Source organism: Nyctereutes procyonoides, unplaced genomic scaffold (assembly GCF_905146905.1).
Source record: "Nyctereutes procyonoides isolate TBG_1078 unplaced genomic scaffold, NYPRO_anot_genome, whole genome shotgun sequence".
Taxonomy (NCBI): domain Eukaryota; kingdom Metazoa; phylum Chordata; class Mammalia; order Carnivora; family Canidae; genus Nyctereutes; species Nyctereutes procyonoides.
In genome coordinates, this window is record NW_026575159.1 from 13,331,177 (window position 1) to 13,349,836 (window position 18,660).

The 18,660-nt window shown below is 42.5% G+C and overlaps 1 long non-coding RNA gene across 1 annotated transcript in view; it reads left to right on the top strand.

Moving 5' to 3' along the window:
- Positions 1-511: 511 nt before the first annotated feature.
- LOC129502515 (uncharacterized) overlaps positions 512-18,660 on the top strand; it is a 74,747-nt gene continuing 56,598 nt past the window's right edge. The window contains exons 1-2 of the long non-coding RNA XR_008662977.1: positions 512-1,090; positions 2,558-2,639. This is a non-coding gene — a long non-coding RNA (uncharacterized LOC129502515). The remainder of the gene's footprint in view (positions 1,091-2,557; positions 2,640-18,660) is intronic.

The following is an 18,660-nucleotide window of genomic DNA, read 5'->3' on the forward strand; positions in this document are numbered from 1 at the left end:
GGGGCGAGCGCTCCGGGGCGTCTCCGCAGCCCGCGCGCTCATCACCTTATATACAGCGTCCGGGCGGCAGGAAGTACCGGCGGGGCTTTGATCGCTCATCCTCTATCTGCACCAAACTTTGCACCTTTCTTTTTTAGGAACTCGGGCGGGGTGCAGAGGCGCGGGGTTAACGCTTTCGGGGCCGGCGCGGTGGGGGCTGGGCGCGGGGCGGGGCTGGCGGGCTCCGCGGGGGGGGGGGGGCGGGGCGGGGCGGGGCCGGGGCCGGGGCGGGGGCCGCGGGGCTGCGCAACAAGGAGGCCGCTGTCTCCGCGCGGTGCTGGGGTTTCCGGGCCGCGTCCCGCCCGCGGGCGGCTCCTGGCGGCGCTGGGAGGGCCGGGCGCGCGCCGCGGGGCTGCGGGGCCGCTGCGGCCAGGACCGGGGTGGGGGGTGGGGGGGTGGGGGGGTGTCCCCGGGGTCCCCCCACACCCCTGCAGCCCCCCGCGCGCCCCGAGAGCTCCAGCAGCCAGGGAGGCCCCGCGCTGTCGCAGAGCTGTTGGGAGCCCTCCCGAAGCCCGGGGCCCCGAGGTCGCGCAGCAGGAGCTCCCCTCCCTCCTGTCGGGTCCGAGAGCCGGGGTCCCCCCCCCCCCATTCGCTTCTCCTTGTCCGGGGCCGTCAGAGCCCGAGATTGAGCCGGGCAGCAGCTTGCTGCCCAGGGCAGGGCAGGGACAGCTTGCGGGCTGCGGGCTCTCTGGGCCTCGGTTTTCCCCATCGACACCCCCATCAGCAAAGGGGTCCCGGGCCGCTGGGGCCCTACCTACGGCCCTTCCACGGCCGCCAAGCTGTCGACCTAAGTCTGGGGCTTGATAAAGAGGTCTCGTCCTCCTCACCCGCTCCTGCGAGCTACTCCTCTGGCAGGGAGGCCCGGTGACTTCTGGAACCCTTGGTCCCCCGTCCTGAGAGGTCCGAAACTTCTCCCGTGAGTTCTCCCGGGTTTTCACCCCAGGCCGAAAACACGACTGCGGAGCCGGCTTCCCCGTCGGGGCCAAGGGCTCACTTACAGGCCTCTCCTAAAGGGCAAGTTCTACTCTTCATCAGAGTTTAAGGATGGAAGGTATGGAAGGTGATAATCCAGAAGAGGGCCCCCCCCTGAAGGCAGGTATTGCTCACAGGGATCAGGGCATATGCCCCTTCTTCTTCTTCTTCTTCTTTTTTTTTTTTTCTTCAAGATTTTATTTATTTTTTATTTGAGGGAGAAAGAGAGAGACAGAGTGAGAGGGAAGGGAGGGGCAGAGGGAGAGGGAGAAGCAGAATTCCCGCTGACCAGGGAGCCCTATAATGAGGGCTTGATCCTGGGACCCCGGGATCATGACTTGAGCCCAAGGCAGACGCTCAACTGACTGAGCCGCCCAGGCCCCACCATCTGCCCCTTCAAATGGACATGCTTCTAACCAGGAGTTCAACCTGGGTCCACAGAGTAGAATGTATTTAGAGGATAAGAATGTCCGCCCTTGGATCCCTGGGTGGCGCAGCGGTTTGGTGCCTGCCTTTGGCCCAGGGCACGATCCTGGAGACCCGGGATCGAGTCCCACATCGGGCTCCCAATGCATGGAGCCTGCTTCTCCCTCTGCCTATGTCTCTGCCTCTCTCTCTCTCTGTGTGTGTGTGACTATCATAAATAAATAAAAAATTTAAAAAAGATACATTTAAAAAAAAAAGAATGTCCGCTCTTCTGTGAATTACAAAAGATAGAAGGGTTCCCTTTTTTTTTTTTCAAGATTTTATTTATTTATTCATGAGAGACACACACACAAACAGAGAGAGAGAGAAACAGAGATACAGGCAGAGGGAGAAGCAGGCCCAATGAGGGGAGCCCACCGTGGGACTCGGTCCCGGGACCATGACCTGGGATCATGACCTGAGCCAAAGGCAGCCGCTCATCTGCTGAGCCACCCAGGTGCTCCCACAGAGGGCCTCCTGCAGTTTTGCCTCCTCCCAGGCTGGAGCTAACAGCGAACTATGAATGAATGAATGAATGAATGAATGAAGACCAGTGAGTGAGGCCAAAGTTGTACGACTCCAGACCAGCCCCTCAACTTTCGAACCTCAGTTTTAACATCTACAGCCTGAGCTACTAACATAGACTTACTGCCGGACTCAAGTAAATTCAGATGTTAGAAGTAAGGCACTAGATAAGTGACAATATTATTGTGTTTTTTTTTTTTTAATCAGGGTGTTGTTGGTCTAGTATATTATTTGAAGGCATTTTTGTTGACATATAATCTAATGCCAACATGCAGGAGCCAAAGCCTTGGAGAAAACAAGCAGGAAGTCCCACAGTGTTCACCCTGGGGAAGTTTCATATCTCCCCTAAGCCTCAGTTCATTCATCTGTAAGTGAAAAAAGAATACTGATATTATGGAAATTTTAGAGGGAACAAATGAGAGCATTTTAAAAATATTCCATAAATAAAGCTAATCACTAGTGGTGAGCATTGCATAGAGGAGTACACGTAAGATCACTTAGCAAAATGCCTGGCTTATAGGAAATATTTACTAAATTGTGTCTATGATTGTTCTAGAGATGCCTAAGATACTGGTCCTTGGAGGCAGACACCTAGCTTTGAACCCCAGGTCTACTACATCCCAGCTCGGTGACCTCAGGTAAGTTTTCCCCAACCTATTTGCCTTTCTGTGTTGTTTCTTTACCTATCTTAATGAGGATAAAAGTCACGCTGACCTCAGTGGATTCATAAAGGTTATTAATGAGGATTAAATTGGATAAAACATGTAGGGCACTCAAAATGGTGTCTAGCACATAGAAAGCGCTCATTACCTGCTAGCTACTATATTATTCTTATCTGAGGTTCTCAGAGGGACATTTATATGAGCATAAGGTGAGCTGAGATTAGAAACTCCCAAGGGCAGAAATCCTATATCTTCCTGTGGTATTCCTTGAAGCTTTTAGCTTAGTGTCTGGCTCCCTGTAACTGTTGGGAGCTACTACAGATAATAGCAACAGTGGTTAGTGGTGGTTGGTTGTGTGCTTAAGGAGGTGTGTGTAATTACCTGTAATACTGAGAAAAGCCGGGGCACCATTTATCTAGAATTACAAAATCGACTGTGTATTGACTGTGTGTTTCAGGGCCTGGCTATGGGTCATTTTTAAATCACTGACTGACAGGAAACAGACACTGTGAGTTATTGGTCATTTCATTTGTTATATTCCTGAGGCAATCTGGCTGATGCCCCTGGGTCCTTTCATGTGCTCCACTCCCCCCACCCCCCCACTATGGGCAGCAGGCCCAGCACTCTCTGTAGGCAGAGTTCCTCTGAAGCTGGCATTGGAATGGACCCAAGGATTTGGGACCGAACCCAAAGGGGGCTATTTGACACCAAGTTAGCAGACCACATTCATCTTCCTGTGACAGATCCCTCATTGGCAGAGACCACTTGTGACATTAAATGGATTGCCCCATAAATTTAACCTTCTGTTCCTGGTCACCAGATATGTGTGATGCTGACTTTCTAGGCATCACCTCATCAGATAGCTCTCATCTTCTCTTGCCTGAACCCTTTCAACTTCGGCCCCATGTTGAACATATTTTCACTGCCTGCATTTCTGATCATCCCAGCCTCCATTCCTGCCACTCTTAAGGCTTAGAGAAACTGCCCGAATAGCGGGAGCTTCCATGAGGAAAGCACTTCATCTCTTTAGCACAGTAGCAGAGCACCTGAGACAGAAGGCCACTTTAATCATCATCGTAATGGAAATGCCTGAAACTCAGAACAGGAATTGATTTAGGTCATTTGGGAGACAGGGCATGCCAGGGGCTCTGAAGTGACTGATCAAGTATCTAGATCATCTTGCACCTAAGTCCCCTCGCCTGAAAATTGGAAATACTGGTTCTGAGATTATGTAAATCAAAGATTGTTAACTTGAAGAACAAAAACATACTCCTTGTTATTTCGTTGTTAAAATGAAAGCTTTTCTGGTTTCATAGGAGAAAGAACAGACGGAGGAGACATACTAGGCTATTGATTTTCTTTTATTAATGTTTGCCAATTTCTTCTCTAATGAACATGATTCTAATATCAATGATTTTAGACAAAAGCTATCTGACTCTTAAGGTGTTACAGACTATGCAGAGGTAGATGTGTACCTGCTTTACGACAATAATGAAAGCTGAAGCACTTTCTGATTAAGTCATCAGTGACTTAAGGATTTCTTGCAAATATCAGACCAGATATCAATAGGCACTACTTATCCCCCACTCAGTGGTGGTGCGACACCAGCATTGTCACTCATTCCATTATAACTGTTTCTTTCTTTTTATTTTTAAAGATTTTATTTATTTATTCATGAGAGACACACAGAGAGAGGCACAGAGACACAGGCAGAGGGAGAAGCAGGCTCCATGCAGGGAAACCTGACGTGGGACTCGATCCCAGGTCTCCAGGATCATGCTCTGGACTGAAGGCAGGTGCCAAACCACTGAGCCACCTAGGGATCCCTAATAACTGTTTCATGGAAAGCTGGTAATCCAGCAATCACACAAATACATCATAAATAGGACAGTGAGCTGCCTGGAAAGAAATGTTAAGGTAGGAGCATCTGACCCTACGATGTTAGACAGTAAAAGGAGTATTAACTAGTGGTGAGAAAGTAGTGTTGGAGGGAGAACATGTGAGCAGGGAGGACAGGGAGGAAGCTGGTGTGATTGGAAGGAACCTGAAGTGGCTGAGGATGGCTGGTGCATGGAGAGCAAGGCACTGCACGGACTGGAAGATGCTGGAAAGGGGCGTGGACAGAGGTCAGGCTGCAAAGTGCCATCGATTCTTATCTTTTTCCAAAGGACTTTAGGAAGCACTGGAGGGTTTTAAGCATGAAAGTGACTCAATCACTCTAGTTGCCCTTGGTGGAATTCTTTGAACTTCACCCTGCCAACTTCCTGGGGTTCCAGGTCCAAACACAGACATGCAAGGAAAAGCCCTCTGAAACTAAAAATCACAGCGCAAATGTAAAAGTATTTGTATGTGTTTAACTAGGTTTCGACTCTTTAAATCCTTGCATATGGTAAAATTCAGATAGTATGGACACATAGAGAATGGAGGGCAAATCTCCATGTCACTTAAGAACTCCCCACCCCTTTACAAAAACTGCTTTTGAAAGGAGCTGCTAAATTGTTATATTAACAATTACTACTACCAAATATGTTATTATTCTTAATATTAATCATACCATTGTGGTAGGTGAGGAATCAGTAAAACCATCTCATGTTATTCCCCGTAACCCCTGTCCATGGCACTGCAAGGAGCCCTGCACATTTTAGTGGGAAGCCTAGTCTTTTGAAATGCGATCTATAAGAAGAGCTGCCTCATTTACAATCCAGTGCTCAGCAACCCCTATCAGTGCATCAAGTGGAGGGTAGAAATACGTCTTGGCCTGCTCCTGCAGCTATATCGGAACACCATAGACTGGGTGGCTTAAACGATAGACATTTATTTTCTTTTCTGGAGGCTGAAAGTCCAAGATCAGGGTGCCAGCTTCTGTTGAGTCCTCGCTTCCTAGCCTGTGTGTGGTCACCATTCGCTGTGTGCTCTCGTATCACCTCTTCTTTGCCTGTTGGGAGAGAAATTCCTGTCTTCCTCTTCTTAAAAGGCCACCCATCGTATTGGACTAGGGCTGCACCTTCATAACCTCACTTATTCTTAATTAACTGCTAGAAAAGCCCTTTCTCCAAATTCAGGCACATTGATGGTTAGGATTTCAACCTATGAATTATGTCAGGGAGCCAGGGGAAGGGGGGTGAAATTCAATCCTTAGCGGCATAGTTCTTTTTTAAAAATTTAAAATCAATTAATTAACATATAATGTATTATTGGTTTCAGAGGTAGAGGTCAGTGATTTATCAGTCGTATATAATACCCAGGGCTCATTACATCACGGACCCTCCTTCATGCCCATCACCCAGGTACCCTATCCCTTCACCCACTCTCCTCCAATGACTGTCAGTTTGTTTTCCTGTGATTAAGAGTCTCTTATGGTTTGTCTCCCTCTCTGATTCCACCTTGTTTATTTTTTCCTTTCTTCTCCTATGACCCTCCATTCTTTTTCTTAAATTCCACATGAGTGAGGTCATATACTATTTGTCTTTCTCTAATTTATTTCATTTAGCATAATACCCTCTAGTTCCATCCATGTCATTGCAAATAGCAAGATTTCTTTGTTTTTGATAGTTGAGTAATATTTTATTATATATATAATATTCTTCTTTATACATCCATTCACTTGTCAATGGACATCTGGGCTCTTTCCATAGTCTGGCTATTGTGGACATTGCTGCTATGATCAGTGGGATGCAGGGGCCCCTTGGGATCACCTCATTTGTATCTTTGGGGTAAATACCCAGTAGTGCAGTTGCTGGGTTGTAGGGTAGCTCTATTTTTAGTTTTTTTGAGGAAAGTCCACACGGTTTTCCAGAGGGGCTGCACCAGCTTGCATTCCCACCAGCACTGTATGAGGGGTCCCCTTTTTCCCTTAGTAGCATAGTTGTACTCTCCTCTTTCTGGACTCATAATCTCATGCTTAAGTTTCCAGGGAAGATCAGCTTTTGCCACATTAGTGCTCAATACATGCTATAGATACAGAACTGTAAAGTCAGTCTTTTTTCTCCCTCAAATTTCCTTTTTCTTCCTCTTCTGAACTTTCTTCCCCTCTCTCCCATCTAATGAACTAGCCTCTATGGTTCTGGCAGTTCTGATTTATGCCTACATCACTTTCTAGAATGCATCACCCACTTATGGATTCTGGTTTCTCTGACTGAGGTTAGGAGGCTACTGGCTGGGAGGAAATTTTGTGCATTCTCTGATAAAGGTTTTCAGTAGAAGGAATCTGTATGGCAAGACTTTCTGCACATACAACACACACCACAGTTTCCTTTTTGAAATTTGTGTCAAAGTTGGTGACAAATTCCTGATACCTCTGGGTGGGGAAGTTGGGGAAAAGGCACAAAAATCTCGACAGACCATAACAGACTATCTGTTCTTCTTAGCAGCCTGAGGAGGGGACATAGTCCCCTGCTTATAAGCATTTTGGCTTTGTCTGCCAATCGCTCTAGTCACTTCAACGAAGGTTTCCTGAAACTCAGATATCCATATAGTGCCTACTCATTCCTGAGAAATTGGTTCCTTAATTAAACAAGGATGCACATCCCAAATCACTACTCACCTGGAGGTTTCTGAACACATAAATGTTTACATCTGAGAAGTGTTAGAGAATACTGCATATACACTCAGAGTTCTTCAAAAATCCTTCAGGAAATTTGGTCATCTCTAGTGTTGATGAGAAGATTTTCCCCTTCCCCAAACCTCCTGTAATTTGTCTGTACCTGGCTCATACAAATATGATAAATAAGAACCCTTACAACTATTCTCTTGATGTCAAGTTGGTACTTCTAACTGGGAAACTCCCCTCTTTTAACTAAAACAAACCTTTAGAAACAAAGCTTTTGATGAGATGGTCTTCAGAGAAACTAGCCCACAAGAGAGAATTGCTTCCTGAAACAGGAGTTTGCAGATAAAAGACAGCCCAGGGCAGCCCAGGTGGCTCAGCAGTTTAGCGCTGCCTCCAGCCCAGGGCCTGATCCTGAAGACCTGGAATCGAGTCCCACGTTAGGCTCCCTGCATGGAGCCTGCTTCTCCCTCTGCCTGTGTCTCTCTGTCTGTCTGTCTCTCTCTCTTATGAATAAATAAAATAAAAATCTTTAAAAAAATAAAAGCCCAAAGGACCCTCCTTAGGTGAAGATAAGTGAAGATAAGCTAAAGAGGGAAATACAGTTATTTAACATTCAGCAGAAGGGACACCATTAACAAAACCAGAAAAGTCTGTTTCAGTACAAATAAAGTAACATCAATCATTTATTCAACAAATATTTACTTAGTACATAGTAGCTGCCAGCCATTATGCCCCTGATATAGGCAGAAATAGTTCCCACACATTTGAAGCTTCCAGTCAGGTTAGAGCAAGAGAGTAATGAAGTAAACCTAGAAATAAACTCTTCAGAAGGTGGATAAGCCAATTTCAGAGAGTGGTAAGAGAGTTAAAGTCCATAATAATATAATGGTGTGTAGTTAAGAAGGGGATACTTCAGCTGAGCTTCTTAGGGAAGAACTCTGAAAAAGCAACTTCTGATCGGACAGTAGAATGAAGAGGCCTATTCTAGGAGGTGGGGTCAAAGTCTTCCAGATAAAGCCAAGAATAAGTGGGCTACCCCAAATGAGAGGTGTCGGTTGGCTAGAGCTAAGGGAATGAGAGATTTGACCTATTTGTGGCCAGAGAGGTAGGCAAGGCCAAACCATATAGTGACAAGAGGATTAGAATAAAGATTGAGCACTTTAGTTGAAAGACAGGGAAGCCACTGGCCTATCTTAAGATGTGAGTAAAGTGATTTGACTCACATGCAAAAGGATCATGTTTTGGTGGGTAATGCAGCTAGAGCAGAGATAGGAAGACCACAGAAAGTAGGAGGGTAGTTGTCACCAGCATAATCATCATAAAACCCTTACGCCCTAAGATGTACATTCTTTGATAAAGGCTTTTAATAAAAGAGCTCAATTACATGAAATGGTATACCCTGCCCACTTGAGCAAAGGAAAACATATGTCAAGCCTTTCTGTACATGCAGCACACATCACAATTTCCTCTTTGCAATGTCTGTCGAAGGTTGTGCCAAATTCCTGATATTTCTGAGTGAGGAAGCTGGGGAAAAAGGAATCTCAACAGACCATAACAGAGTCCATCATTTGTATCCAAGTGTCTTTGGATTTCTTTGAGTCTTTGATTTTATTGTCTGTAAAGTTAATATTCCAGTTACCTGATAAAGCTGTACATACTTCCTAAGGATATCAGGAGAATCAGATGATGTATGTAAAAGAGCTCATTAGTCCTAAAGTGCTATGTAAATTTCCAATACTACTAATAAAGAATCTTATTTTAGATCCTAGTTTTGGAGTAGGTGACTAACCTATCAGAAGGATACAAGAGAGCTAAATGGCAAAATAAGTAAATATGCAAAAAAAAAGCATTTATGCAAAGAGTACATAAATTTTTACTTTTTTTGTTTGTTTCTACATATTTTTCTAGATACTTGAGGTTTAATTGTTCCTCAAAGTAATGGTAATATAATTGATTAATCATCATAATAATGACATTTTTGAATACCTACAATTTCTAACAATTTCTATAATTTCTTTATCATATTTATTAACTTCCATGATATAGAAACTATTCTTCCCATTTTACTAAAAAGAGGACTGAAGCTCTGAAAAGTTAAGTAACTTACACGAGATCAATGAATGGATTTGGGCCCAGAGAGTCTCATTCCAGAGCCATAACTACTAACTCTGGGGCTTATAATAAATTTGAGGATTTTCTAAAGCTAGAAGTAAATTCTGTTCTGCAAAATAATTAGGTATTTAGTATATGTTGGTAACAGCCAACAGTTAAAAGTAGGTGGGGTTTAGCTTCTCTTCTTAGATCAAAATCTGCTATATGTATGATGCTTATTAGCAAGAAGACCCCCAGTGGCCACACACTATGAATTTATACTTAGATAAAGTCTCAAATTTGTGGTCTTCTATACACAATTTGTGTTACAGGTTGACCTGAAGCAATTGTGACAATATTCAGTGGGAGGATGCAGCCACAAGAATACAGCACAGTTCAGGGATCAAACCTAGGGCACAGATCCCAAAAATATTTTATTCCTAAATATTTTATTGTTTTGGATGCTATGGAAAAGGAGGTTGCTTTCAAGATTTCACTTACAGATAGTTCATTGTTGGTGATAGAAATACAATTGATTTTTGTATGTTTATTTTGTACCTTGCAACTTTAGTGAGTTTGTTAGTTCTAACAGATTTTTAGTGAACTCTTTAAGGTTTTCTGTATATACAATCATATCGTCTGTAAACAGAGATCATTTTATTTCTTCCTTTCCAATTTAGACCCAACTTTTTTCTTTTTCTTAATTGTTGTAGCTAGAACTTCCAGTACTGGGGTGGTGGAAGGGGAGGAGGGCTGGGGGTGGGGGTGAATGGGTGACGGGCACTGAGGGGGACACTTGACGGGATGAGCACTGGGTGTTATTCTGTATGTTGGCAAATTGAAAACCAATAAAAATAAATTTATTATTAAAAAAATAGAACTTCCAGTACTGTGTCTAATAGAAGTAGGGAGACTTTGTCTTGTCTTGTTCCTGATCCTAAAGAAAAGTCGAACCATTGAGTATGACAGCTGGTACCAAAGGAATATAAAGAATCATCAGAGTCTACATACCAACAAACTGGACAACCTAGAAGAAATGGAAACATTCCTAGAAACATACAACTTGCTAAGACTGAATCAGGAAGAAATGGAAAGTCTCAACAGATTGATTAATTGCTAATAAGGAGATTGAATCAGTAATAAAAAAAATCTCCCAATACATAAGCCCAGGACCAGATGGCTTCACAGGTGAATTACACCAAACGTTAAAAGAAGAATTAATACCAATCCTTCTTAAAGTCTTACAATAAAGTTGAAGAGGAAGGAACACTTCAAAACTCGTGATATGAGGCCAACATTATCCTGATACCAAAGCCAAACAAGGAGCTACAAGAAAAGTAAAGGCCAATATCCCTAATAAAAATTGATGCAAAAATCCTCAACAAAATATTAGGAAACTGAATTCAACAGCATATTAAAAGGATCCTACGGCTGATCAAGTAGGATTTATCCCTGGCAAGCCAGAATGTCTCAACTTAGGCAAATCAAAGACCACATTAACAGAGAGGAGAATAAAAACCATTTGATTATTCAATAGATGCAGAAAAAGCATTTGACAACATTCAGCATCTTTTCATGATAAAAAAACTCTCAACAAATTAGGTATAGAAGGAAAAGATCTCAACACAAGACAGGCCATATATGGACAAGCCCATAGCTATCATCATACTCACCAACTCTAAAAAGAAAGTGCAAAAAACTGCTATATTCTGTATTCCTACAAGGATATAGAGGGTGTTAAAATACTTTAGCCCAGCATTACCCCACTTATCTTTTCATTGTTACCCCTCAAAGGAGAATAATTTAATTTAAAGGGAGAAATTAGATATTGAAGCATATGATTTTTTTCAAGTAGGATTGTGCTTTTGAGAAACATAAAACCCTTGCAGTATCTCAGACTTTTTTCACTTTACACCCCATAACAAATTTTGCCCACTTGTAGAATATGTTCCTCCCACAAGGAGTGCATGCTTTACCAACCCAGTACCTTGAATATTCATAATTTCACCAAATAAGAGCCCATTATACCACCATCAAGTTAAGTAATAGAGTCTGGTGGCTCCAGGAGATGGGTAGGCATGATTCCCTGGAATGCGGGCCTTCTCATGACATGCTAATTTATCTCCTGGAAAGTAGGAATCCTGGTTAAGTCAACTGTTTACTTGTAGAGAGTAGATTCACCTGACTAATGTGTATATAACATCATACTGGGCTGATATATTGTAAAATAAATTACAGACATCATAACAAGAACCCACAGCAAGGGAGTGGACAGAGGGGAGAGTCTGTGTGCAGGGAGTAGCTCAGAATACAGGAGAGAAAGGATAGAATTTGGCCTGGAGGAATATAAACAATTTGTGAATGAGAACCAGCCCAAGTCCTGTCACAACCATTTGTCCTCAGGAACATGAAATGGCCTTTGAAGGCTCCTATTTCTGTAGGCGCCACATGGCAGTCAGAATTAGGCAGGTGGGAACAGTGGAGCCCGCGAACAGTTAAGGTCACCCTCTGGGTCCCAGTAGGAAGGACATCATTATCTGTGCTAGGATTTCTTCTCTCAAGGGGCATATTGCTTCTGCTGGGAGGAGTTCCAGTAGAGGCAAAGGCACCCTTGCACTTCAAAACCAGTCCAACTGGGACGACTTTGCACAGTGGGACCAAGGGCCAAATGTAGAAATGATGACTTGTGGCTTCATCTCCGGTCAGGGGGCAGCAGGGATGCTGTCTCGCCAAGAACAAGCCTCAGGGCTGGGGCTTTCAAATTCATGAAAGCTGTTTTCAGGACTTCCAGCCAAAAAAGTGTACATAGGCTCACATAAATTTTGCACTGAATTGTAAAAGCTTCCTGGCCTCTGACTCCAGGAGGGAGATTGATTTGGAATATGATGAAACTCTTTTCTGTTCGGTTTTAAAGAAATGTTTGTACCTTGGTTAATCATAATATAGTCATATTATCATTTGTCATATTTCAATATTTATATTTCCTGGGTTCTTGTGTAAGATACCTAGCCTGAATTTTCAATGTTAAATAAATGAGGGTTGTTTTCTTCTCCCGAGTGGATCATTTAACTGACCTGGACTCTAAATGGGCTCGACCTTTCAAATTGTGTACACTCAGAATGGCTCGGATCTCAGGGCAGCTGATCCTGCTTGGCAGGTGTGGGATGTGTGGTTGAGTCATCCTAGAATCTCAAAGAGATATTTGTTGGAGGGAGCAGCAAACAGTGACTGATTCAGTAGCCTCTTGGTTTCCCAACAACCTGGTACTTACCACAGTTTACATTTGAAGGAAACTCTGCTGTTCCTTTCATGGTTGTTAGATGTAGGGGAGAAGAAAGGAACACGAAAGCAGAAGTCCCAAGGGGCAGGGACAGTGAGAAGTGTGGAAGAGGGGGTTTTGGTTACCTTAAAGAAAAACATGTAAGATAAGGTTCAGATATCATAGGACGAAGATCTGGCAGGTTAGTGGTCAAGTCATTTGGGGCCCTTTTAGATGAAAAGCAATATAACCCGAGTGGTCGCCCTGACTCTGAAGCTGGACCGCTTATATTTGAAAACTTGCTGCCTTGCACTATGTGCTTTCATTTCTCTGTATCTCGGTTTCTCTATCTATATGATGGGAAGCTAAAAATATTACTTCTTAGAATTGTTCTGAATATTAAATGGGCAAAGATACGCAAGGCACTTAGAACAATGCCTGGCAAGCAGTAAGCTCTACACAAATTCATTGATGGGTTGCTATAGAATGGTTGTACTTAGGCTGGGTATCATGGCTGAGAAGGACATTGAATGGAGAGACTTTATAATTTCAAAGACTATTCATGCTACCTGTTTAAAAGTATAGATACTCAAAATAGAAAATCTTGTGGCAACCATGGTGGTGGAATCAGCTGGAACATGTGTCCAGGAGTGCCTACAGTGTGTTCAGCCCGGCACCAAGCACTGTGGAAACCGACCATGGGCAGATGTCCACATGTCTTCCTTGTCTTCTGGGAGTTTATTACTTGGTCTCTCAATCAGAGGTTGGTCCGTGCATTTTTAAAAGTTATAGGAAGGAAGTGGTGCAGGAAGTTAGAAGCCATAGTGATAAAAACATGATGTGAATTATTTAGGCATTTAGGGGGTGTGCATTTGAAATGGGATTGAGTGTGCATAGAGGGGTGTCTGGAAAGGCTTCCTGAAAGAGAGGGCCTTTGAAAGATTAGCAGGCCTTTGAGAGACAGATATGGGAAGGAAGTAGATTCCAGGCAAGAAACCCAAGGCTATTGAAGACCTTGTAGTGGTGGTGGATGAACCAGTGCTGCGGGGTGTGTGGTCCCAGCAGAGGGAAGGCGAGCAAGCACAGATGGGAGAGGACCTAGTCATTGGTGCTGAGGGAAAAATGTGGATGATTTTGAATCACCAGGTACTACTCTTGCTATATGAGAAGTAGAGGTTCAGATTTATGAGATACCACTGAAGACACCATTTGTAAAGCACTTTATTCTTTTCAAAGAACTTTACATGCTTTATTTCATTTAGTACTTAAAGCAAGACAGTGCATTATATAAGGGAGCCATTATATGCCTCATATCTGCCTAGCCAAGCCACACACATTGCAAATAAAGCAAATCAAGAGATTGTCCTGTTCATGCTCAGATAAAGATGAGGAGAAAGGCGCCAGGATGATGTGGACCACGCATGGACCACTCTGCAAAGTTGCTTGTTTCGAAACAGTCTGCTTTTGTTTCAAACTGTGTCAAAAGTTTAAATAGAAATGATGTTCTTAGTCATAAAGTATTCATAAAGTGTATCTATATTGTCACAGTACCTTTCAATATACCCTATCATTTTATCACTTAAGGCATAAGACCACATCCAACGTGTGGACAGTGTTTTTAAGTCAACAAAATGTCAGCAGATCATTTAATCTTCTCAATAACTGACAGGTAGATTGGTTAAAATATGATTCGTATTTCTATGATAAGGAAAGTAGCACTGAGATCCCCGTGACCAGTCCAAGGTGGCACAGTTAGCAAGAAATGGGCTAAAATTTAAATCAAGAGCTTGAACTGTAGGGGTGCCTGGGTGGCTCAGTTGGTTAAGCGGCTGCCTTCTACTCAAGTCATAATCTCAAGATCCTGGCATTGGACCCCCAGGTCAGGTTGGGCTCCCTTCTCAGTGGGGAGCCTGCTTCTCCCTCTCCCTCTGCTCCATCCCCTGCTTGTGCTCTCTCACTCACGCTTTTTTTTCTCTCAAATAAATAAATAAATAAAAATCTTGTTTAAAAAAGAGTTTGAACTCTAGATTATTTCAGAACTGTCTTACTCCATCATATTTTTATTACTTTTTTATTGAAGAATAATTGACATACAATACTGTATTTGTTTCGAGTATACAACATAATAATTTGATATTTATGTACATTACATTCTTTTTTTGTTTTTATGTTCTTTTTTAAAAAATATTTTATTTATTTATTTGAGAGAGAGCACAAACAGGGTGGGGAGCAGTGGGCAGAGGGAGAGGGAGAAAGCAGACTCCCTACTGAATAGGGAGCCTGATGCGGGGCTTCATCCCAGGATCCTGAGACCATGACCTGAACTTAAGGCAGGATGCTTAACTGGCTGAGCCACCCAAGCACCCCTACATTACATTCTTTTGCTAGGTGTTTCTTTGTTTAACTCAATTCCATCATTTTACAGTAAGCTTTTGTAGACTAAAGGTGATTTTCAAATGTTATTAGAATTCTCTTTTTCCTATTTTTTGAGGCCTGTGGGCAGGTGCCAAAATGGAAGACTACAACTGGCTCATCTGATGCAGGGGCTGGCTCTCTGCATGTTGCAAAAACTGGTTAATATCATTTAGGACTCTGCCTGCTAACTTGACCATGAGACATGTTGCACTTTGTTGATTCTTTGGCCCACATTCCTCTCCTCCCATCTTCCACTCCCTTCACTCCCAGGCTGGAGAAGCAGAGAGTCTGACGCTGGAACTCTACCTTTTCTGGCTAAATCCCCATCTGCGTCAAAGTGGTGTTGGCTTTGGCGCCTGGGTGGCTGGACTCGAGACCATCCATCCAGGCAGCTGAGATGATTTCTTTCTAATGGTTTCTTGACCTGCAAAGCCAGAAGAAGGTTATTTTTGCTTAAAGACCTCAAAATTTCAATGGGGATTTTGGTTTTAAACATTTTCTAATGCCCTACTCAGTTCTTAAGAAGTGAAAAAAACTAAATCATTTTCAAAGAAGTACACTTGCGGGTTGGCATGCCGGCTTATGGGCCTACAGCTCAGCTCATGCTATCCAGGTCATACTTGTCTAAATGACATAGGGAAACCAATCATCCCCCTGATGTTTTGCATCACCTAGAAGGCAAGCCTCCCACAGAGCAGTGGTGGATATCAATTCTGGCACCCATACAAAAATGTTGAGAAACATTTGTAATCTCTTTAGAACCTTATAAAGTTAACAGTTTACCATGGGAAGGAACTATTGGAATGGCTCATCCAAATCAAACTCAAAGGAGTAACTGCCTTTGGAAGACATTAACTGGTGTGATGGGGAAAGCCCTAGATGAGGACTGACCTATATATTCTATGGGATATTCCCATGTAGTCCAAGGAGTAGCATTCTCCTTTGAAACTATTGCTAGTTAGCACTCAAAAGTTGTCTTGTTGAGTGATGGATGGATACCCACTGCATTCATCACCAGGGCTTTATCGAAAACTTTCCCTTTGCTCTTTGGGGAGTGGGAAGGCCCATTACCCAACACATTTGTTTTTACATTCAGTCAAGAAATACTATAAGAACCTTCTAGGAGCCAAGCACTATATTCTAGATAACACAGGTACGAACAAGTCAGGGTTCACATGTTCAAGGAATTTATAATCTAGTAGAGAAGACAGATAAGGGACACGTTGAAACAAGATGTAAAGACAAAGTGTTAATTGAAGAAGGAAAGTCCAGCACTGCAAGTCAAAGCAAGGGTCCAAGAGTTCAAACAAACAAACAAACAAACAATAAAGAGATAGGAAATCAACTGAAATTCAGTTCAGGAGTTACTGACAAAAGTATTAAAAACTATCATCTGTTAGTATTTATGGAGTTCAAGTTCTTTTACACACACTATCTCAAATATCACATTTTATAAAACCCATTTTCCAAATTAGGAAACCAGGACTCAAAAACTTGCTCAAGCCCACACAACAAATGATTGCAGGGCTGGGTTTAAGATATATCTGCCACTGAAATTACTACCTACCATATAAATACAAGGTTGATTCTTAATTAATGCATCAATTCTTTATGACTACCTGTTCCTCTGATCTCCCACTGTCCTCGTATCTAATTCCAACCTAATTCATGCATCACTTTGAGGCACTCTCTTGACACATCCCGCATGCCTTTATTTTTTGCTGCAACCCTTCTCATCATCTAACATACAATATATTATATTTTATCATTTCTAAGGCTGTCCTTCATTCATATTTTTAGATCTCTGAAGTTATTACGCATCGACACATCAAGAGCAAAGTTTGTGATGTCCTTTTCTTTGTTTAGACATAAAACTGTACATCTTCACATTGGTGACATCTGAAATTTCTTAAATGTACAGTATTGTGCTTATGTTATACTGCTTATTTTCTGTCTTCCTCCAGTAGAATATAATCTGTGAGAGGGTGGAAACTTTTGTCTGCCTTTTTCATCTTTGTACTCCCATCTCCTGGAATGCTGTTGAATAAGTTCATGACCGATTAGATATTGAATGTTTATTATGTATCCGTAGCTGTGTGAGGTGCTGGATATAGACTGGGGAATAAAGTAGACATGGCCCTTACTCTCCTGGAGGAGATGCAAATGAAACAAACAAACAAACAAAGGCATAGATAAATGTGCAATGTGAAGTGGGAAGTCAAGAGAAGTGAAAATGTTGAAAGCGCTTAGAGAGAAAAAATAGGGTGCTTTCCAAGTTTAGATTGAGAAGTCAGAGAGGCCTTCTCCAAGCTGATGTCAGAAGAGTGAAGGCAATAAAGTCAAGAATCCAGACTATTGTACTACCTGACATAGATCATAGCAAATCTTGACCATTCCAGGCCAAAATATTCTCTCCCCTCTTGCAACAATGGATGCCACTTACTGTAGCTGCATGCACTGGTAGTTATAAATTTGCAGGTTATCCTTTCTGTTCACCTAGATTACAAATGTATTCATCCCTTGGTAGAAAGAAAGTGCACTGGACTAAGAGACAGTAATCCTAGGTAGTAGTTCTAGCTTTGCTCCTACTACTTTGCATATCTGAGAATTTATGTAAACTCTTCAGAATTTTTACTTGTAAGAGTTTACATTAGAGGGTCTCTAAAGTGTTATTGAGCTTTAACATTTAAATTCTGTAATTATCAGCCCATTTTCACAGTTATTGAGGAGCTACTATGCTAGTCTGCTAAACTCTCTGCAGGGCACTGGGGGGATTGAAATGAAAGAAAGGGAAAAGGTACAATCTGTTCATTTTAGATGTTTATGAGCTTGAGGAAGAGACTGGTATATTGATGACTTAAGTATAATGCAGCATAGACTTTCCTCTGTTTCTGAACTTTAAACTACTATCATTGCCTTTTCAGGTGTGAACATAGTCCCCCTCTTGGTAAAGATACTTAACTTGTCTGCCACCAACCCATGTGCAGGTGGTCACACCAATTACACTGTTGCATTGGATTTGAGAGCTATTAGTGAGAGGGAGCTTTGGTAACCTAAGTTGTTTGTAGGGAAATAAGTGGCTGTATGCCAGGGTAACATGGGAATTGAAAATAAAGGTTGCTTTGTTCCACCTGGCAGAGGATGAGAGCGAGAGTGTTGGTTGGGGGTTGTCAAAAGATGCTATTGAGGGAAGTTTTGGAGGGCATTAATATCTCAGCTTTTTGAAGAAAGAATAATAATTAAGGAAGTATATTAGCTGGCTAATTACCTTATATATTAGCCTTCAGTTGCAAAATAGACTGCCCACTTAAAGATGAATTTGATAAGAAGTGCAATCATTATTCCACATTTATAAAATACAGGGGCAGGGAAATTCCAGGTTTCATTCAATGGTTCAAAATGCCATTGAAGACTCAAGCTCTCCTAACTTCCACTCTGTCTTCCTCAGAATGTTGGTTTTTGTTCCAAAGCTTTTCCGCCCTCATGATTGCAAGGTAGCTGCCAAATAACTTGGCAAATTATTTGGAACAACTGTATAAAAAAGGCTGAGAGGGACAACTGTACTCTAAATCCTTTTTATTAAAGAGAAGAACTGTATTCTTCTTGCCCAGTTTCTCACCCCAGTCTCAGTAGAGTTCCTTTTAGGTTCCAGTGGCCATGGTGGGCCACATGGCCATGCTCCA